Below are 24,042 nucleotides of genomic sequence, written 5' to 3'. Positions count from 1 at the left end.
CATCGAATTCTTGTTGAAGGATTCGGTTCTTGTGAAGAATCTGCTGATTCTGGTTCAACCTACACTATGTCATATTCAGTGGGAGCAACCTTTGGAGTTTTTGTTGGGCGTGAATACCTTTGTTGGGAGTTACTGCTACTTCGTATCAGATATATCCCTCTTCTACCTTTTGGTTTTAGATCTGATTCGGTTCTTGGTTCAAGATTGATCCTTAAAAATACAGATTTTCTAAAACATGAAATGTGTTTCCCAGATGGGAGAGAGAGAATTTTTTGAAATTTCACCCTACCTACCTGCAGGGTTCGGCCATCCATTTGATGGACCTCTCATCCCTTCATCTATGCTAAACTAGTATAGAAAAAAATTAATTAACAAAACAAGAATAACATAGATTTTGATGAGTTACAAAATATGCCCACCAATGGATGAAGCATAGAATCTGTTTCACTCCCTCATGTATGATGATGTGGCTCGAACCGGGTTCAGTCTGCGGTGAGCCGAGATATTGTGCCGAGCTATGAAACCGAGCTGAGGGCCCAAGCTGAAATTTGTAGAAACGAAAGAGAGGTTAGAGTGCATGGGTAAATTTTACCCAGGAGGACACTCTGATGCTTAAGTAAGTGAGTGGTTCTATCAAAGAAATTGGGAGAGAGTGAGAGCTTATATGTGTATACCTTTTGAAGTGGTCCTGAGGTCTTTTTATATCTACCTGAGGTTCATGTGCTGTTGGGTAATGTCTCTAGGCCTTGTACGGAGCTGTTTCCTAAATTCTGGGGTGTACTGGTCAGTTGATTGCTAGATCTGTGCGGCGGTTACAGGTCGTCTGCTGGTTTTTAGGCGGTTAACTCGGTGGACCGCTCCCTGTGTTGCGGCTACAACACTTACGTGGGTGTTGCCTTTGGGATTGTTTTGGGTGGGTTGGGGCTGTCAGAGGATTGATCTCGCCCTAGCTTGGCCGCATACCAGATACTAACTGCCATGTGTCACTTTGGTGAGCTGCTCTGCTATGCTGGACGCTATGGGCTGAGCTTGCTCTAGCTCGGCCGTGTACCTAATGTTGACTGCCCTGTGTTGAGCTGACGAGCCATCTTGCTAAGTGGGATGTTGTGTTGTTGATAGCGTCCACGTGTCCACCATCAATTAGGTTGACCAAAATTCCCCTCATCACTAAACATTCTTAATCACATTAACATAGTCTTCATGACTAACCCAAATGTTTTTGAACTTGAATGGTATCCTATGTATACCCAACTTTGGGAAAGTACCTAACACCATAGGAATATGATCTAGCCCTCCTATAGTTAAGTGGATTACTCTAGCTTCATGAAACAAACCAAGCCAATCACTATTAGCTAGGGCCACGTCTATCCTTTCCTTCATATATGTTGTATTAGGAAATACCAATCTCCCTGTTAGAGGACAACTCGGATGGACAGACTTATGAGGTTGGTCCACTGAATTGCAAGAAATAAAGAATCAGAGTACCCTTGGTGTTGAACCTAGGCTAGGCACTCCGATGCTTAAATTAGCGATGTGAATAATGAGATTAGAGAGCTTGAGAGAGCAAAAGGTGAGTAGTTTGCACAAATTGTGGATACCTTTTGGCAGAATAATGAGGTCCTTTTATAGGTTTCATGGTCCGTATTCTGTGTTCTAGAAACCCGAGAATGGATGGCCTTATCGGTTCATTATCTTCAAAGTATGTTTCTTCCACATTGGTAGTGATCCATACCTGAACTCCCTGAATCATGTAGGAACCAGAGATATGTGTACTAGGTAGGTGACATGTTGCTGCCTAACTAGGAACCAATAGGTGTGCCATTCTGGATAAGGACGTTCTGCCATGTAGGTCGATGGGTCGGTACCTCGGATCTCACTACTTGAGTTTTCGTTTTCCTAGGTTGGGGAGATCATGCCTACCTCTGAGGTCCTTGGCTTGTCTTCCCAAGGTGGTGTGTGTCGCCCTATTGATGAACGACCTGCTAGCCTCTCACAGAGATCGGGATTCAAGCTAGGCTGGTTGGTTCAAGTTGTCATGGCTTCATCCACCCTGTGTCACATGGTGCTGAGGTGTCGTCAGACAATTTGGACTCATCATGTGTTCCCTTGTGGTTGGTCGGCCCAACTATTCCTCATAAATTGTCCTCCACTCTCGAGGCCAAGGTGAAAAGCTTAGTAAGGGAGTAGTCCAATCTGGGGTGGTTTTATCTTGACCTCTCTAACATTGGATACGCGTTGGTGGTGGCGATTCGAGATTGAACTAGTTCATCCAGTTTGGGTTGACTGACAGGTCGCCTCTTGGGCACGTGCGGACATCACATGAATATTAGGTTCTGTGGATGTAAAAAATGTGCTAAACTCATTTCGTCTCAAAATATGAAGTATCGTGCCCTCCTGAGCCATTGGATCAGATCGATCTTAGCCATTTGTAGGTCGACTTACCCGTCTATAAATAGGGACCCTTGAGGGTCTTATTTGCACTTGTCCTTGAGTTGAGTGGAGGCGGAGCACTTTGAGGTTGCAAAGCTTGGCATGGTCGAAGTTGTTAGTGAGGTCGACGAGGTTGGTTTAGTAGCTTTCCTTCTCTTTTTAATTTTGTCCTATAGTGAGTCCGAGGGGGAGGAGGACTGTGCCATCCATGCCAAGGAGGGGTCCTCGGCTTAGGAATAGCAAAGCTCACATAAAGGACCTCAACCTCCCGACAACCACCCAAGACCAAGTTAGAAATCATGCCAACAGAACTGACAGATGAGAACATTGTCAAGCTCGTAACTCGATATAGGATCTCCAACATCTTTGGTTACTCTCCTCCCATAGTCCTATGATATACAACTTAACAAATTCTCTTGGTCGGTCCTACTTTGCTTCCACTATCTCGAAAAAATAACTCTGTGGGTCAAGTAAGGCAATTCCCTTAACAATCCCACATATTTCTGCCACAAGCTGAATCCTATGGCAAACCTAGACTCTCCGTTAGGTAGGGGACCCACTGGCCATGTGTTAACAATAAAAACTATGTTGGAAATATGGGGTCACGGGAACTTGGAGGAGGAGCTCTGAGGCATGCCTAAAGACACTGTCTTTAGAACATTATTTGCCCCCACTTAGATTTACCAAGTTTGTTGTTGGGTTACAAGCAAATCCATTCCCAAGACACAACAAAGCCTTGGGCGAGGGCCTGCAACTAGCAAAGTTGAAAATTCTCCGAATGAACCTTTTGTGAGACAGTAGCAGATCAAATAGAGAGAGTCAAGAGTGATTTTTGAAAAGCTTGTGCGTGTATTTACTTGATTCACGCTCCTTAAATAATTTTTAAGAGTTATGGAGTAGAAGAAGGTGCTAGTTCATAAAAAGACTCCTTGAACATTCACAATTTCAAACATTGTGACTGTTAAAAAGGTAGTTAACAATTAATGATTGTTAACTTTGAATAGTGCCTCTTGATCACACCTTATCGAATCGTAACCGTTAAAACATCAACGATCAACCTCGCACCAAAAGATAATAATTTAAAAAAAAATCATTATCTTTAAAGTTGTTACCATAAGAGTCTTTACAACATACTACTTTGCAATTTTGTTTAACCATGCAAGAAAAAAACTTGATAAAAAATTCTCATCATCTACATTGAATTAAAATTACAGATAGTATCTTCAAATTACCTCCAAAATTGTGTAGAACAGTTGAAGCTGCTACAGTGACATTCAATGATGTAGTGCCAAACCCATATTGTGGAATGTAAACAAAGAAGTCACATATCTCACATTCCTTAGTTGAAAGACCAGTCCCCTAACAATACAACATTATCAATGAGAACCATGCAAATTTTGAGGAGAAAGAGAGAAGAGGGCCAAGTACAAACTGTTAAACCAAATATAGAAGAAAGAAACGGTAAAATACAAAAACCTCCCCTGAAGTTTCTAGCAATCATAAAAACCTCCCCTATAGTTTCATTTTAACAAATATCTTTCCTGAACTTTTGAGAAACTCAACCAAAACCTCCCCTCTGTCATTGTCTCAAACAGAAAATGTTGATTGATGCACCAGTTTTTTCCCAATATCAACTCTACCCTTTTATAAATTATTTTACATACAAAATTACTGAAATAATCTCATTTTAACTCAACAAAAAACATATTTCAGTAATTTTGTATGTAAAATTACTAAAATGATCATTAAAAGTGGGTTTGATTGAATTAAAAAGGGGTTAATTCAGTAATTTTGTATGCAAAATAATTTATAAAAGGGTAAAATGGGTATTTGAAAAAAACTGGTGCATCAACACGTCCGTGCCTCTTAGTCTAAGCTATGTTGCGCATTAACACAAAGCTATCTACCGTCGGATCCTTGCCGCCGGCAACCAACAGTTACAGCAGCAACCCCCCAAAACAATAGTAGTGGGTCAGTGGCCGCCTGGTGTTCGTTACTACGGTCCATGGATCTCTCCAATTTCAATTTCAGGCAGCGAGGATGCGAGATTACGAGTGAACTCAAAAGTGATAAAACAAAACGAAAGGAAAACTGAATCGTCGACAGCAGGGTTCGAACCTGCGCGGGCGGAGCCCAACAGATTTCAAGTCTGTCTCCTTAACCACTCGGACATATCGACATTTGCTTATTTGTAGGCAAGTTTCAGTTTCCTTATCGTAGAACCGTGGAACTTGAAAGCAGTTAAAGCCCATCTATCATGAAGAAATACTTAGGTTAGGCAAACAAAAATAAAGTTCAAATGTGTGTTTCACCTAGTTTTTCTGATGAGGCAAAAAATATTCATATTTTTTTTTCTTGTATCCCAAAATTATTTCTCTATTGCTATGCAAAACCAAAGAGATTATTTCAATAATCTACTCATCTTTTGAAGATTCTTTTGGCTCAGACTCGATTTGCAAAAAGAAAAGTTAACCCATTAATCTGGGAAGGGATGGCCAACTAGGAAATAATTGATATGTGCTAGTCCACCCTGGTACACAACACTGTAACCACCAACCTATAGTAAACGAAATGAAAACTAGATATTAGTATAGTTCTTTTCATGGAGGAAGAAAAGAACAAATAGGGTGAAATGAAATTAGCATCAAATCTTCTCCATTTTAATAAGCAAAATATAGTGAAGTACATCAAAAGCATTTAAGCAATATCTGGTGGTGAATGAGTTCAGAGGTCAGACCATCTGTACTTCACATCCATGTATCTTGAACCCAAGAATTCAAATGATGAATTAAATATTCTCGTCTGAACCTAGAATATAGATTTTGGGGAGGGTGATCTTTAGACTTTCTAACCAATTAATACTAAACTTTATAAAAAGATTAGATTAGCACTTGTCTAGTAGAAGCTTTATCTGTTCCACCGCAAAAGGATGTTAGTTGAAACTTGAGACTGAGAATTATCATTTTTTTTTATACTAATACAAGTTTTTTTTCTTAATTAGAGTTGCCTTGCTTACATTGATGGCCCAATTTCATTAATTACCATGTTAATATGAAGTTCATTAACTCATACTGTACACATATTTATCATTTTAATTGCTCAATTAAGAACTGTGGAAATTCTGGGTAGCACCACTATTATAAGAAAAGGTACCCTAGAGTTTATGATACTCATGACTAGATAAATGCAATTTCCAGCCATGACTCAACCGTATCTTGATATTTTACCCTTCCTCTCAGACCTAGTGGAACAATAGATAAGTTCCTCCTTGAGAAATTCACCTAATGCTTCATTGACTGTTTGAGAACTTGGGTCCCAACTTTCTTTAAACACCCTCCATCCCATCAAAGTTCAACTGAAGAAAATAAATGCTAATGATTGTAGGGGTTAGGTATGCTTAAGAACTATTTTGGATTCCATTTGTTTTGGCACATTATCAGGCATAGTGTTGGTACAGGTACAATTATTAGAAGGTTGTTCTGGACGAGTCTTAGTACCCTCCTGTTAATAGATTACCCAATTAGGATCCTTGTTTGAATAACTTCAGTCTTCAGTATACCTTTTGTGATGTATTATTGAGCTACATAGGTTTAACTTTACTTCTGATCACTGAAATATTCAACTGACAAAGATGAAAGTCGTTAAAAATATGCCACCTAGGAGGATTTTCTAGCCAAGTTCTAACAAAATGTTAGCCCTACTGGCTAAGTAAAGGCCCATCTTATTCCACAAGAAAAGAGATTATCATTTATCTATGTGGATTACACAACTAAGATGGATGACACTTAAAATCATAATATTCTACTCTATTTGATGGAAGTCCTAGTTCTTGAAATTGGGTTTAGTCATTATGAAGGAGATAAGATATTGTTGTTGCATGGCTTATATCATACAAACAAGCATAACCTTGGAATATTAGGTTAGAGCTAAAAATACTTTTAGCATTACCCTCTCAATACATGGTGTGGTGAATGATATATGTTATATTTTTTTTTTCCTTATGTTTACTTAAACTGTAGTCATAAATCTTAATAGTCTAATTTCCTTCATGTATCGTGATTAGATATTTTGAATCCTCCTGTACAAAATTCATATTCTTGCTTCACAAAATGATAGTAGCACTCACAAAAAGTAATATTTGTATTAACAGAAAGAAAGGGTTGTTCTATCCTTCCATTAAAAAAATAAATACCAACATGTTACAAATGATCTAATAATAAGTTGATAATTATAGGATGCTTTTACAATGTCATCTAATTATGGACGTTGAAATTTTGTCTTATGTGTTGGATCATCTGCTTTATATCCCACAGATGGATAATGAAATACTAATTGCGATTGTTAGAGCTATAATTAGTGGAGTTGTAATTGCATTGATGACTGTAGAAGAATAGTTGGACTATGTTGATAGGGAGTCTTTTGTCAATTGAAACTTAAAAAGAAAGGATCTATTGGATCAGTTGTATAGGGGGTGATAAATTGATTGTTAAACCAATTATGAATGGGAAATGAAGCCTTATTCAAGCTTTGTAAAATTTCTACGGAAGACGAGACGACTCTACGATACACTAAGGACTAGTGTAAAAGAACAAGTTGCTAGATTCTTGTGCATTTTGGCACACAATGTTTGGAATATGACTATGGGATTTCATTTTAGTAGATCTAGAGAGACTATTAGGTGGCGTTTGATAACACTTTTTAGACATCTGAAGTCTTAAAATGTTGCTTTTTAGATGCTACCTATGTTTGGGTTGAGTCTGAAAATTCAGATATGAAATGCATTTTTAGATCTGAATTTGTAAGAGGCAAGCTAATGACTTTATGAACTCAGCTGTTTTTCAGACTGCATTAAAAGACAAAAATGCCCACCTTCAATTTCCCTTACCCTCTCTCTCTCTCTCTCTCTCTCTCCCTATCTTCTCGCCACCGTCGTTGCAAAGAGTTGCAACGGCATTCGATTTCCCTTACCCTCTCCTTCTCCCTCTCTCTCTCCCATGTCTTCCCGTCATCGTCGTTGCAACTCTTAGCTACAATGTTTAGGTTCCCTCTCCCTCTCCCTCTCTCTCTCCCTTGTCTCCCCACCATCGTCGCTACAACTCTCAGCAATGGCGTTCGAATTTTATTCTTAATAATTTATTATTATTTTAATTATTTATAATTTATTCTTAATTTATAAAATCATACGTATTTCTAAATTTATTCTTATTTTAATAAATTATTTTTTATAATTTTATTTGTATTAATTATTAATTATTTAATAGTTTAATAGGTTTAACTTAATAATTTGATAATTATTAAATATTTTTTCATTTCTTAATGGACTTTATTACTATTTTTGTTATTATTTTAACTTTTAATAATTTATTTTTAATTTATATATACACATTTTTCAATTTTATTCTTATTTTAATAATTTTTAATTTTTTTTTGTAATTTATCATAATTTGTTCATATTTTTCAATATTATTTTGAATTTAATAAATTATATTTTATGAAATAGTACAAATTGAACTCAAAATTACCAAATACTATGTTGAACATTTGATCCAACACAAACAACCTTCTCTTTTCAAAGCCTCTAAATAGTTGAAAAGCATCTATTTCTCTTTTTAGATTTCAAACGCCATTAATTATCTTTTTAACTTTTCAGATTTCAGATTTATCAAACGCCACCTTAGTCTCTACTTCAACTCCTTGTTAGATGCAATTTTGAGTTTAGAAGATAGATACTTGGTCCAACCAACTAGCACTAACACACCACCAAAGATTAGAAACCAACAAGACTTTTGGTCACATTTTAAGGCAACGATAGTGTCAATATTACATAGGTCAATTATCTATATTTATTTAGGTAATGAATCACATAGTACAATCAATATGACTTGTTTGGTAGGATTGTGTTGGGGCAATTCATAGGATGCACATACCTATGAAGGTTCACTGGTAGATGTAGCTAGATTTTGCAGTTGTAAGTCCTACCCAACAGAAAATATCATTGTTTCATGTTCTTTTGACTTGCTTTTCACTTATGTACTACTTGGATGGGAGGCTGTTTCATCGGAATCTTACATATTAAGTAGTGCACCGACAAGGGAACAGAAACTACATGTTATGGGAGTGGATCCATATGTTCAGATCATGTCTCAGTATGATCACAAGGTAGTTGAAGGTGCAGAGATTGATGCAGATGATGGAGAAGTGGTTGATAATGTGGTTGATGATACTTTAGGTATCACAACCATCTCAACGCAATAGTAAAAATGAGTGTCAGAGAAGGACACCATCTTATAGAGGAGATAGCAAACCAAATGTAGGCAAACTATTAACTTGATCTAGGCATCGACATTGAATCTCTGTGTTTGATCTTCGTACGGATTTCTATGTTTGACATCATCATGGACTTGTACTCTTGATTGAACTATTACCATTTTTATCTTATTTTCTTTAAGTAGTTTGTGTTAAGAACACAACTTTCATGTGTTGGCTCTTAGTAGTATTAATTGTAGTATGTGTGCTTTTGTTGATTGAAATGAAGGTACTTAATATAAATTCGGTTGAATGGTTGAAGTATTGATATGAACTAGTTGAGGTGGCACACTAGATGTTTGGATATTGTTATGTTCATTATGTAACCTGAGCTATTGTTGTTTGGTTTTATTAGACATGGTTACTCAATCTAGTGAAACTGATGGTAGAGCTAATAAGACTAACACGAGTGGACAATTAAAATGGGTAACACATAAATTGAGATTCTATTAGAGCAAGTCACCCTTGGTAACAAGGTGGACAAAATCTTTAAGTTTCCACTATACATTACAACTGTGAGAGCCATAAGCTCTAAATTTGAAGTGGGGTGTACGTAGAACCACTGTACGAATTGCATGAAGGCCATAAAGAAGAACTTCTCTACAAAAACGAACATCATCAATTCTAGTGGTTTTCCTTGGAAAGACATCATTAAAACAATTGATGTAGAGCTTCGTGTATGGAATGAGTATATTTAGGTAACCTTCAATATGATATGTAGCCTAAGTATTACAATAAACAAATAAGATATGACATTATTACAATTGATCCATTACAACTAAACAGGGACATCTAGAAGCAAAGCAACTTAGAAGAAAATCCATCCGTAACTATGACTAGCCATAGTATGTGAAAATGATCAAGTAGTAATTGGAGCCGGGGCATTCACTGTAGGAAACTAAACAGGCGTAAGGCAACATTGTTGAATGAAACCACTAGCATGCCAACAATGCAAGAGCATGTATTCGATGAGGTTGAAGGAGACAATGTCAGTGGTTCAACTCTTCAAGCTAAGCCACTTGAGGATGGCTCAATTAAGTGGAGTCTAGGGAAGAGAAAGTTGTATGCAGTTGTTGTTGCTGAAGAAGTACATGAGATTGCATCCAACATTAAGACATTGACTTCCATTGTTGAAAAGGGAATTAGGCTCCTCAAGAAGGAAAAATTTTATGAGGATGTGTTGAGCTTAGGGGATTACAATCCCTCCTTCATCATAAGGGCAATTGGTTACTTGTCTGAGTCTAAAAACCAAGAAATAGCATTTTATGCCTTGGCCCTGGAATTGAGGAAGGCATGGCAGGATTTGAAGTTGGGCCTACTTCATTGAACTTATTTTGTAATACCCCTTTCTTGGATACATTGTTGAATACTTGGTTTACTAATACTACACTTTTTGTTATGTTTTATTGGTTGTTCCTTAGCTATGGTTAAATATTTTGGAAGATTTGAACCAAGGTTTTTAAAAGCAAATCGAAAATAGAACCATCAGGGGACCGATTTCCGGTTAAGTGGTTCAATCGTCCAGGTTGAATGGTTTGATCCGTGACATCATAAATAAATTAAAAATTAAATATATATATATATTTATAAATAATAAAAATAACATAAAATCAAATAAAAAATAGAAACTAATACAGAAAAATAAAAAAATAAAACTATCTAAATACAAAAATAATACAGTACAAAACACATAAAAATATAAAAATAAAATATTCTTACCAAAAAAATATAAAAATAAAATATAGAAAAAATACAAAAAAAATTCAAAAAATACAGAAAAACAAAACTATCTAAATAAAAAAATAACAAAATACATAGAAAATACAAAATACAACAAAACTATAAAAACATTCTAAAAATTACAAAAAAAAACCAAAAAATACAAAAAAAATAAAAATAAATAAAAATAAATTATATTGTATTTAATCATACTCATAAATGTGCAGAAAATATAAAAAAATCCAAAAAACTACATAAAAACACAAAAAATTTGTAAAAAAAAATGGAGAAATACACAAAGGTTACAGTTGGACCCGTATCACATATGTCCGGCATCCGGACTCTGGAGTACTAATTGATAGTAGTCAACACTCAGCAGCACAGTGTGTATCTGAACTCTGAAGATGTAGATGCACATTTCTGTAGGAATGTCGACTCACCTATCTCCACCGGATCAATGTGTCGACGACAACATAACCGTCCAAAATCCACCGCCTACTCAGCCACCAACTACTGCCTTCTTTGGAGCTTGGGTATCCTGTATCCCATCGTTGCAAAATCGTCGACTGTCGTTGTCCATCGCCTGCTCAGCCATCAATTGTTGCTGCCTCTAGAGTCTGGGTATCTCGTATCCCACAACTACAAAATCGCTGGCCGCCGCTTTCCATCGCCTACTCAGCCACCATTGCCTCCGGAGCCTGGGCATCCCGTTTTCTACCGTTACAAAATCATTGGCAGCCGCTGCAAGTCGTTAAGACTTTAGGTTACTGCTGGACCTGCTGCAAAATCCATGCTGACCGTCTTAGATGAAGCTCATCGCCATCGTCGGTCACCGTGAATCATTGTCAGTCACTATGTATCATCGTCAGACGTCGTAGGTCATGGCCGCCGCAGGTGATCGGTTGGGTGTGAGGGCTGAGATGAGGGAAGGGTTCTAACCCTAAACATTCGTAAGAGGGAGATCGGGAATATATGTCATTTTATTTTTGTTTTTATTATTTTATTTATATTGGCAAAAATAAAATTTGTAACCCACGAACCGCTGCCCAAGTCAAACGATTTAGCGGTTCGACCGCCCGGGTCAGCGGTTTTCTGACTTTTTCAATAGGTTTTGAGGATTTACCCGTTTATAGTATAACCGGACCTAGGTGGCTGAACAGTTACCGGTTTTTCCGGTCCGGTCCGGTTTTGAAAACCATGATTTAAACATTACTTGTTTTGATAGATGATTGAAACATACTTTTATTGGCTATGTTTTGATCAATCAATGGATTCGGCCTTGCTTTGATGGAAGACTTGAACATTACTTGAATGGTTAAATGAATACTATGATCAATTTCTAATCTTTTTGCTTAATAGGTTTTTACTCATTATATGGGTTTCACAAGTCCCTATGTGGATGAATGATTGTTTACTTGAATTGATGTATGATATGACTTAAATGAATACAATGATCAAGTTCTTACTCAGTATTTGGATTCACAGGTTTCCATGCAGATGAATGATATATTACTTGAATTGATGAATTTAAACGGGGTTTTCTTCCTCCAGTTTAGTATGAGTGGATTTCTTGAACAATGTAGATGGTTAAACGTTTAGCTTCAACATGTGTTCAACTCTTTGATTAACAGGTTGAACTCATTATATGATATTCGCAAGTACCCATATATAGCAAGTGTTGGATTTGATGATTGATTTATTTGCAAGTTTTACTACAGGTTATATATGCACTTAATTGATCCACAACATAACGTGGTTGTCTTTTTTCCTCATTGTCACGGTCATATTGTAGGTTATGTATGCATTGGGTTTAATCCACTACTGCATTGTGTGGTTATTTTTTCCAATGTGTTGGTTATGATATTAGATACTTTTTCTTGTGAATAAATGCTCTTGCCAATATGATATTAGATATAATTTTGATGGAATACGTGTTTCTGTGTTTATACGTACTAAAATGAAAAAATATTACATTGTGTTCAAAGTGCGCCAACCAAGAATTTATTTCACATGGACAGAGTGCAATGCCCAAGTGCATAGATTTAGCAGAGCAATTTTTGCAAGTATAGCACGTATGAAGAAGTCATATTTCAATTGCAATGGTGTCAACATAATTTATATCCAATACCCTAACACCCTATAGTTTAGAACACTTCTAGGACCTACATAAAGGATATTGACACAGAGGTGAAGGCATTGAAAGAACCCCATTCACAACCAATAGTCATTTTGTTACGGTAGTTAGTTTGGTGGTTATGTCAATTTTATACTTGCTTAAATGATAGTTGCAAGTATGTGCTTGTTATGAACATAGGAAAACTATATATGATATGATAATTTATGACTTTGAGAGCTACTTTTGTTAACTTAAAATACTATGAATATGTTATATTTTCAATATCCATGAATTTTTTAATATCGCCATGTCAACATGCCACAGGGCAAGATTCAAATACTACTATGCCATGCCACCACATTTATCAATGTGGAATGAAATCAAACATTTTGCAAAATTTTCTCATGAACCAAACATTGAAAAGTAGATTTTGTGGGATAGCGGGTCTTAGCGAACAAATATAGGGTCCAAAAATGAGAAAGCCATTTTTATATGGCAAAATTCCTAGTAAATGGGTGTTGATGCATGCATGCACATTACTGTAATTCGAATAAGGGATTCTAACAAATAATGACAACTTTTTGCCCTTAATATCAATAAAATATAATATTTTTACATAATAATAATAATGGGATAACTTTTATTAGAAAAATATAAAAAAAGCGCAGTCGCTCATCTTCCTCCTCTGCCTCTATATTCATCCGCTTCGACGGCGTAGGAGGGGGCAGAGGAGGCATTCCCATCGACTGCTCTGCCTCTGCATCCAGCTCTGAAGAACTGCACAACTCAACTTCCATTAGCGTTGAAATGGAAATACCCATCCATCGAGGCTATATTATACTACACATCCCTATCTTGCACACTTGAAGAAGAAACCTAGAATACATCCACTGATGTGAACCTAGCAGAACTACCGACGTTGGAGGAAGTACCGGCGTACACCGTCTTCCCTATTGGATTCGCTGCAATTCCCGCAACGACAAGTACCAGTGTACCACGTTGTCTACATCTAAAGTACATATTTGTAAACTGTAGGCCATTGCCGTGAGGAGGTCCATGAACCTAAAGTTTATGATCATATTTCTCTGTATCTGGTATACGAATGTCAAGGAAGAGAATTTACACAGTTTTGGTTAATAGGGTGGTAGGCCATCGTCGGAGAGAGGCAGAGGAAGACGATGAGCAATGCTACTACCTTTATTTGATATTTTCCCCAAAAAATACCTCGTTTTGGTTATTACATAAAAATAGTATTTTTTATTGATATTAAGGGCAAAAAGTTGCCCTTAATTGCCAAAACAAAGGGCAAAAATGGATATTTCATTTTAATCAAATTTTTGATGCAGTGCAACCACAAATATGCTTACACTAAGGTGTATAGGTTTGATGAGTCTAAAATCTAAAAAAGAAGTAAATGATTTTCTTCTTTTTAGAGGTTCTAAAAAGATAAGATAATTTGAGTTGGAATAACTCTCCAACATATGAAATTGTAAAGTTTATACCCTTAGAAATAGACTGTTTGATAATATTATAAATAATATAAAGAGTATTAAATATTTAATTAATAAATATTATAAAAATGTTTAATATATTTTTTAATATTATGAAATAATATTATTTAAAAAGTAATAATAATGATAATAATAATAATAATAATAATAATAATAATAACAACAACAACAACAACAACAACAACAACAATAACAACAACAACAATAACAATAATAATAAATAATGAGGGCATTAGTGCCTTTTTATCACATCCAAAATGTGTATGATTTTGGTAAGACATGAAACCAAGTCTTATCAATTGAGATATGAATTTGTGTTTCATAGCCTCTAATCAAACCTAATCCCAAACACTAGTGGCATCTGAAAAACAAAGTTTTCAAACTTCAGCCGTTTGAAATGTGTTATCAAATGCCACCTTAGAGTATATATAAATTTATAATTACCTTATACTGAAAGTAGTAAGAAATGACGAGTTCATCCTAAATTATCAAGTGCATGTATTTTTATTTATTTATTTATTTATTTATTACTTGGTTAAACCATGCATTTAGGGTAAGAAGAAAAACAAAATTGAATAAAATTTGTATTTACTTAGGGATTCTCATAATATGTTTGCCTTAGAAAAGAGGTGGTTAGAGAAAATCCAGATTTTCTCCCTAGAGCATGCATCTCACACAAACCTTATAGCACTTTTAGCCACAAATTAAGAATATATCTTGTACTTGATGTTGTCATTCCTAGGAAGATGTCCCCAATGCATGGTTCTTGGATGCAATGTAATGTGGAGTTGGTGTTATGCGACTTCTATGAGGAGCAAATCTAATTTTCCTTAGGGCACATCTCTATCTATCTATCAATAGATATATAACTTTTGTATATCTATTTATTATTATTATTATTATTATTAAATTTTGTATTCCATTTATGTCATAAATAAAAATGACTTTTATTTTAACAATTATTTTTATTTAATATGGTGAAATATAACATTAGAAAAGTTCTCAAATGTTTTCGACAAAATTCTATACATTTTCATTTTTGATGTTCTATCTTTTTTTTTAAATATTTAATATTCAATTACGACATCATGGGTTTCTTTGAAAAGTTCCGTCATTTACCCACCATCTAGATAAGAAATTAACTTTGCTTTTAGATTAGTTTTGAATTAGGGAAATTATAGTCAGAGCCGGTTGTACATTTAAAATTAGGCTACAGGTTGGTCCAAAAACTAACAAAACTCTGACAACTGCCTCTATATTTCAAATAATAAAAACCCTTGTCATGTCACCGAAGGCTTATGTGGTTGTTGCCAACGTGGGACTTAATTCATGTTGGACACAACAAAGAGCTAATATCAAAATTGCCCTTTAATGTTGGATGATTGAAAAATAAAATAGGTATTTTAATTTATCTCACGCTCTCTCTCTCTCTCTCTCTCTCTCATTCTCACAATTGTCTCTCTGCTCAACAACTGTGTGATTTGAAAATAAATAAAAATGGGTTTTTTGTTTCTGTATTTACATTCTTTTTATCAATTTCTCTTATTCTCTCTACCTATCGTTTTTCCTCAATTTCTCTTATTCTCTTTCTCTCTTGTTCCCTCATTCTTTTTTTTTTTAATTTTTCTTAACACTTATATGGTATTAATAAGATCGTATAAAAGAACATGAGACTAGTTTGGTATGGTTCAAAAATCATTACACCAATTTGATAAAAATTCACAAGAAACTCTTGTTCCCTCATTCTTTTTTTTTAATTTTTCTTAACACTTATATGGTATTAATAAGATCGTATAAAAGAACATGAGACTAGTTTGGTATGGTTCAAAAATCATTACATCAATTTGATAAAAATTCACAAGAAACTCTTGATTATGAAATTTACACCAACTTGATAGAAATTTAAAATTTGATTGTAGAAATGGTTGGTCCCTTAAGTTCTTTTATACAATCTTATTAATATTGTATAAGTTTGTAAGAAAAAAAAAAAAAAAAAAGAAAGAAAGAAAGAGGGAGTGGGAGAAAGACTAAGGGGGGGGGGGGAGAGAGAGAGAGAGAGAGGGGTTTTGATTTGGTTACAAATTGAAGCTGAGAGAGTGGGAGAGATAGAGGGAGCAGGATATTAAGAGATGACTATAAGAGTGAGAGAAATCAGAGAAGGGAGGGAGATCGAGAGACAAAGGGAGTGGGAGAGAAACTAAAAACTTATTTTCAGTATAGGCGTTTTGCTATGTCTAATATGGATTAAGAGTCCCATGTTGGTAATAGCCACATAAGCATTTGATGACATGGTGGGGTTTTTATAATTTGAAATGTAAAACTGGTTGTCAAAGTTTTGTTGGTTTTTGTACCAACCTGTAACCGAACTTAAAATGTACAACTGGCTTTGATTATAATTTTCCCTTTAAATTATATATTCATTTACATTATATAAAATAATTTTTACTTATCGCACTTAATATTTATTTGTCAATGATATCATTTGACCCAAACCACTAACCCACCACCCAAAAAGAAAAATAGTTTGATTTCTAGGTTGATATTAAATTTTGTATTACATTTCCATCATTGATAAAATTATTTCTTATGTATAATACTTATTTTTGTTCAATATAATGAATGCATAATATCATAAATGTACCCAATGTTTTATTTTTTATAAACATAAAACATTAAATATGTGCCCAAAATTTTCTCTATCTTTGTTTTTTGTGATTCTTTGTATTTTTTATTTTTACAAATTTTATTATTTGATTATGGAACCATTTTATTTCTAGGTAGATTTTAAATTTGGCGTTCGATTTTCATAATTAATAAAAATACTTCTTACATTTCATGCTTATTTATTTTATTTTTTATTATTTAATTATGATATTATTTATTAATCGAATTGCTTGTCTACCACCGTGAGGGAAGAAAATGGTTTTGTTTTCAAAATATTTATTTTTATACTATTAAAATTAATATTGTGGATTTAATTACAATAATTAAACGAAGAGAAAAGTATATTTTAAATATAGGATTTAATGAAAGAGAATAAGAAACTATTTTTATTTCCAATTGGTTTTAAAATTTACATTTTATTTTCATCATTAATAAAAACATTTCTTATTTATCATGCTTATTATTGTTTAATATGTATTTTAAAAATGTTACCAATTTTTTTTTTATTATTTAATCGGGGCAACAACATTCCTTTTACATCATTAATAAAAACATTTCTTATTTATCATACTTATTATTGTTTAATATTTATATTAAAATGTTCCCAAATTTTTTTAATTTCTAATTTTTTCATTTTATCTATTTTTGAATTTCACTATTTAATCATGGCAACATGGATTAACCCATTTGATCCAAAATGGTTTAATTTCTTACCACCACCTAGATGAAAACACTATTTTTTTTAGATAGATTTTAAAAGTTGAAGCATTTATGTTATTGAAATTATTAATTTATTAAGTGTGGATTTAATTAATAGAACTTAATGATGAGAAGAAACAAAATGGTTTACATATATGATTCAATGAACATAAATGTAAGTTAATAACTTAAATATTGGATTTAATGAGAAGGAATTGAGTGCATTAAATATCTTAAAATTACATCTTTTCAACTCATTTAATATCAATAACCAAATATCATATCTGATCTCATTTTTATCAAAAAATTTAAATTTAGAGGTCATCAAAAAATTTCAGAAATATTCTTGAATCAATTCTTGCTTTTTAAAATAGTATAGATACAGATATATACAAGAAAAGAAAGAGAGGGGTCAAAAAGTCCTCTCACCTAAAAGCTCATATAGACCTATTTTTCCTTCCTTTCCTCACACATGTAGTTTTTATGCCCCACCTTAATGTCACTTCATCACTAAAATCCACCACATGCGCATCTCAGCGTCTATTGTAAACATTTCTTGTACTTGTCATGGGGAGATGTTGTCCATCCGAACTCCTAGCTGGTGGGGAGACTTTGCATTGTGTAAGGTAGGAGCCCGCATCCCCTACCGACAAGACGCGACTATCACATACCTGTAAATCTCAAGCATATTTAGTACTTGTATTTTTTTCATTATTGTACTTCTTAGATTCTTATATATCTGGACTCACAAGCTAGTGGATCTCATATTCACTAACCCATGGGCTTCAAATCTATAATCCTATAACAGGCAGTGACATTCTTCTATGTGGGCCAAAGTGACGATAAGAAACAATCCTATTGATGTTGGACATGGGTAGAGAAACAATCCTAAATTAAAGCATGAAAGCTTATAGATAATTACATAATTGATAATAAATGTACTTAGTACTGGTGAAGGTTTGGTTTGCTAGCCTGGTGGATTGATCCAGACCCAAGTTAGGGCCCAATGGACCTGTACGTGAGGTTGGTGGACTGGGCCATGACAAGACTGGATCAATCATACACCTGATGGCTGATGTTAAAGCCTGCCTGAAAGAGAATATGGACAAATTAGGAGGCATTCACTAGCGAGTAGCGATGACCAAAACCAACTTTCCCAATTTCACAAATTTGACATTGCCCGGATCAGAAATTTTTTGGGCCCATAGATAGGTTTCGTCCAAGGATTGGACCTAATACTAGAACTCTCAGTTTAACCTGGATTTTACAGTTTACATAATATATAATACTTGGACGTCTTCTTTCCTTTGTTTGCTGTTCTTTGGCTTGCTTTAGAGGGGCTCAGATGCCAGCATGTTTAAAAGGAAAAGATAGGTGCCAGGGCTGCTCAGTATATGGCCGATTGCTTCCAATCTGTTCACCCAATTTGATCTAATAGGGACCAGTTAAAGAAGGGTTTATCATTCAACTAGGGGTCTTTTTTGGTTCGTAGTCAAATCAGAATTAGAATTGGAATCAAAGTCTCTGAGTCGGAATCGAAATGGACTGTTTGATTCAAACAGTAATTGAAATTGAAATTGGATTAGACTGAAATGAGATTTCATTCTCAAGAGTGGGGGAGGGAATGAACATTTTCCCAAATGGGAGAATGCCACTCCAGCAGAAATGAGAATGGGAATCCAATTCCATCCAACTAAACAGTTGGAATCGGAAAAATCTATTCTAAGTCCAATTCCAAACCCCTATTCCCATGAACCAAAAAGGCCCTAGATTCATTGGCTTCCCTACAATTCTCTCCCTTCCTTATTTTTATTTTTTTGCTTTTCAAATCCCTCAAAATCCTTTGGTATCTTTAAATTTATGGAAAAAAAAAAAAAGCAACAGACATAAGGATTAAGGCTATTTAAACTCAATGACAATTAATTAGGAAACTGAATCTATTTACTCCCTTATGGACATCTTTTAACCAATGTTTTTAACCCACCGTTAACCCATACGGTCGCACCGTCCGCACTGTCACCCAGACAGTTTATTAATGAAAAACCGTTGACCAAGTTAATAAATCATCGACCTGGACGGTTGAACCGTCAACCCAGACGACCAGGTTAGCAGATGACGATTAGGCTTAAAAATTTTTAAAATGCCGGACGTGTCCTAACCCTTTGCCCGACCCCAACCCTCTTTTATTTTCATTCTCCTTTTACTTTCTTTTTTTCATTTTAGGGTTTTGCTAAGAAGAAATGAAGGAGGAATTTTTGTCTTTTAGAAGAAGAGAACAGAGATCCCACCATCTTTGAATGAGAGATTTGGCTTTGACAAATGCAGTGATTTTCTCCGGTGATTTGCAATCGGATTTGGATTTCGGAGGGGTTTGTTGAGAAGAAACGGAAGAGGAGTTTCAATCTTTGTAGAAGAAGTGAACCCCACCATTGTTGAATGAGAGATTTAGCATTGGAAACTAATGAGGGCGAATTTGGCCCTCCAATGACATTGTGAAACATGGCATCTCAGAACACTAGGTGACACCCGGAACCACTCAAGCAACAACTTGTCAAGTTGATGGTGTCCCGAATTGGCGACCTAGTATAGGTGCTGACCTGGCGACTTGGCACTGATGCCAACTTGGCAACCAGCCTTTATGCCGAACCAGCGACCTAACTTGTAGGATAACAGCTCAGCCTGACACGCCAAGTCCGCAATGGATTGAACTCGGATAACCAGACCACCTCGGAATAGGACCACATCGGGACAAGTCTACCTCTGGATGAGTATACCTCGGTGCAAGTTTACATCAGGACCACCTCGGTTCCAAGGCACTTCAGCATTCATATCAGGTTGGATCTAAAGAGCACGAGCTCAGGCAATGCTGACCGACCACCGCATGGCAACCCCGGAGGTCTCATCACCGTGCTCTACGTCTTACGGGATCGTACCTTGTAATGGCTAAATATCATCTCCCCACTCCCCGATTTAGGCAAAAATGGTCAGCCTTACTGGTTGGTAGCGTTATCCCCAACTAATACGGAAATGGATTCTGTCGCAGCGAGAATTCCAGAACTACTACACCGAACCTGCAAGGACTCCAGTATATAAAGGTTTCACCCCCCAAGGGTGAAAGAAAGAGGTGTAATCTCTGCTCTCTTGCTCTCTCACAATCTAATATCATTTTTAGCTCGCAACCAAGTGCTAACTTAAGCATAAGAGCAACCTTGCCGAGTAAACAATCCCAAGTTCTCTGGTTCGTCTCTTGTAGGTTCATCGAGCCCGTCGTTGCTGGTAGCCAGATCATCTCCTGCAGGGAGCAATCGGATTGCGCTACATCATTTGGCGCCGTCTGTGGGAAACGTTACAATGCTACAACGTGCAGCCAAAGTTCTCCACTTCGGCCTGAGTCATTTGCCACTTGGAAGCAGACTGAATGACGAGGTACTTAGCACAAAAAATTGGCCATCACAAAAAATTGATACATCATTTGGCGCCGTTTGTGGGAAACACTACAAAAATCTAATTTCTCATCCTCTAAAAGGCTAAATCCTATTCTTACGTCCTCACTTTTAGAAACTAAAGCACTCGCTTTATGGTTTCCATTTTTTATGAACTCAAAGACTATGCAGGAAGTTGATAGCTAATAGATTAAGCACCTCTACCATTTTTATTTCAACTTGGATAAAGCTTCATCAGTCCTCTTCGCGAGGTCCCCTCTACAAAGATGAGCTCTTCGTGGCTTCCGCAGGAGTTGGCGGCCAATAGACTGCATTGACACACTTGCTGGTCGAGCCTATCAAGGATCTCGTGCGAGCTGGCACCCTAAAGTCAGTAGTGCTGCCCTCGTAAGTCGAGCTCCTAGTAGCTTCTTGTAGGAGTGGGTAACCGATGTCACTAATGAGGCTGATGCAGCGCAGCCGTAGCTTTAAGGTGCTGAGCTAATAAAAGACTTTGTCACCATATAAGACCCAGTTGCCTCTTTGACATGGGCAAGATCAAGGAGAGTGGACTGCGAGTCGCTCCTAGAGCCTAAGGGTCAAATTACCGAACTAGCGAAGACCTCCTCACCACATAAGACCCAGTCGTCTCTTCGACATGGGCAAAATCAAGGAGCAGACTGTGAGTCACTCCCAGAGCCTAAGGAATTGAATCGACGCTTACAAGCTCATCGAATTATTCATTATGGGCCAAAAGTAGCAATCTACTCCCTTCGCCGAGTTACTTTGGTCCAAACGTGACTTAGCGGCCTGGCCCTGGCACGAACTGGCAAACTAATAAAAGACCTCGACACTACGATAAGTCCCAGTTGCCTCCTCGACATGGGCTGATAAGACCCATTCACCCCTTTGTCATGGGCAAAATCAAAGATCAAGGAGAGTGACTACGAGTCGCTCCTAGAGCCTAAGGGCTAAAATACCACATAAGACCCAGTCACCTCTTCGGCATGGGCAAGATCAAGGAGAGTGGACTGCGAATCGCTCCTAGAGCCTAAGGGCAAAAATACCGAACTAGCAAAGACCTCCTTACCACATAAGACCTAGTCACCTCTTCGGCATGGGCAAGATCAAGAAGAGTGGACTGTGAGTCGCTCCCAAAGCCTAAGAGCCAAAATACCGAACTAGCAAAGACCTCCTCACCACATAAGACCCAGTCACCTCTTCGGCATGGGCAAGATCAAGGAGAGTGGACTGCGAATCGCTCCTAGAGCCTAAGGGCAAAAATACCGAACTAGCAAAGACCTCCTTACCACATAAGACCTAGTCACCTCTTCGGCATGGGCAAGATCAAGAAGAGTGGACTGTGAGTCGCTCCCAAAGCCTAAGAGCCAAAATACCGAACTAGCGAAGACCTCCTCACCACATAAGACCCAGTCACCTAATCGACATGGGCAAGATCAAGGAAAGTGGACTGTGAGTTGCTCTTAGAGCCTAAGGGCCAAAATACCAAACTAGCAAAGACCTCCTCACCACATAGGACCTAGTCACCTCTTCGGCATGGGAAAAATCAAGGAGCAGACTACGAGTCGCTCCCAAAGCCTAAGGAATTGAATCGACGATTACGAGCTCATTGAATTATTCATTCTGGGCCGAAAGGAGCAATCTACTCCCTTCGCCGAGTGACTTTAGTCCAGACGCGACCTGGTGGCCTGGCCCTGGCACGACCTGGCAGCCTAGCCCAAGCGCGAACTGGTGAACTAATAAAAGACCTCGGCACAACGATAAGTCCTAATCACCTCCTTGGCATGTGCAGATAAGACCTAGTCACCCCTTCGGCATGAGCAAAATCAAATATCAAGGAGAGTGGACTACAAGTCGCTCCCAAAGCCAAAGGGCTAAAATACCATATAAGACCCAGTCGCGTCTTCGGCATGGGCAAGATCAAGGAGAGTGGACTACGAGTCACTCCTAGAGCCTGATGGCCAAAATACCGAACTAGTGAAGACCTCCTCACCACATAATACCCAGTTGCCTCTTCGGCATGGGCAATATCAAGGATAGTGGACTGCGAGTCGCTCCGAGAGCCTAAGGGCCAAAATACCGAACTAGCGAAGACCTCCTCACCACATAAGACCCAGTCGCCTCTTCGGCATGGGCAAAATCAAGGAGCAGACTGCGAGTCGCTCCCAGAGCCTAAGGAATTGAATCCACACTTACGAGCTCATCAAATTATTCATTCCGGGCCAAAAGGAGAAATCTACTCCCTTCGTCGAGTTACTTTCAACTCGGGAGTGGGGGACAAATGATGAGGGCAGATTTGGCCCTCCAATGACATTGTGACACATGGCATCTCAGAACACTAGGTGACAACCGGAACCACTCAGGCAACAACTTTCCAAGTTGATGGTGTTCCGAACTGGCGACCTGGTACAGGCGCCGGCCTGGCGACCTGGCATTGACGCCGACCTGGCGACCAACCTTTATGTTGAACTAGTGACCTAGCTAGTAGGATAACAACTCAGCCTGACATGCCAAGTTCGCAATGGATCGAGCTCGGATAAACAGACCACCTCGGAATAAGACCAGCTCGGGACAAGTCCACCTCGGACAAGTCTACCTCGGGACGAGTATACCTCGGTGCAAGGTCACATCAGGACCACCTCGGTCCCAAGGCACTTCGGCATTTATATCAGGTTGGATCTAAAGAGCACGAGCTCAGGCAATGCTGACCGACCACCGCATGGCAACCCCGGAGATCTCGTCACCGTACTCTGCATCTTACGAGATCGTACCTTGTAACGGTTAAATATCATCTCCCCACTCCTTGATTCAGGCAGAAATGGTCAGCCTTACCGATTGGTAGCGTTATCCCCAACTAACATGGAAATGGATTCTGTCGCAGTGAGAATTATGGAACTACTCCACCGAACCCACAAGGACTCCAGTATATAAAGGCTTCACCCTCTAGGGGTGAAAGAAAGAGGCGTAATCTCTGCTCTCTAGCTCTCTCACAATCTAATATCATTTTCAGCTCGCAACCAAGTGCTAACTTAAGCATCGGAGTGACCCTGTCGGGTAAATAACCCCAGGTTCTTTGGTTCATTTCTTGCAGGTTCATCAAGCCCGTCATTGCTGGTAGCCAGATCATCTCCTGCAAGGAGCAGCCAGATTGTGC

The 24,042-nt window shown here is 37.3% G+C and overlaps 1 long non-coding RNA gene and 1 other non-coding gene across 2 annotated transcripts; both read right to left on the bottom strand.

Moving 5' to 3' along the window:
- Positions 1 to 4,527: 4,527 nt before the first annotated feature.
- On the bottom strand, positions 4,528 to 4,609 carry TRNAS-UGA (transfer RNA serine (anticodon UGA)). The gene has a single exon. It is a non-coding gene; the product is annotated as a tRNA-Ser (tRNA).
- Positions 4,610 to 9,402: 4,793 nt separating this feature from the next.
- On the bottom strand, positions 9,403 to 11,479 carry LOC148867276 (uncharacterized). Its single transcript, XR_016110841.1, has 2 exons — positions 10,896 to 11,479; positions 9,403 to 9,624 (listed from the first exon to the last, which is right to left on the bottom strand). It is a non-coding gene; the product is annotated as an uncharacterized LOC148867276 (long non-coding RNA).
- Positions 11,480 to 24,042: the final 12,563 nt, after the last annotated feature.

The sequence above is a fragment of the Nelumbo lutea genome, chromosome 3, assembly GCF_056320005.1.
Source record: "Nelumbo lutea isolate HS-2025 chromosome 3, American lotus-T2T, whole genome shotgun sequence".
Lineage (NCBI taxonomy): Eukaryota > Viridiplantae > Streptophyta > Magnoliopsida > Proteales > Nelumbonaceae > Nelumbo > Nelumbo lutea.
The sequence above is the reverse complement of the archived record's forward strand: the minus strand, read 5'-3'. Positions and strand labels throughout refer to the sequence as shown.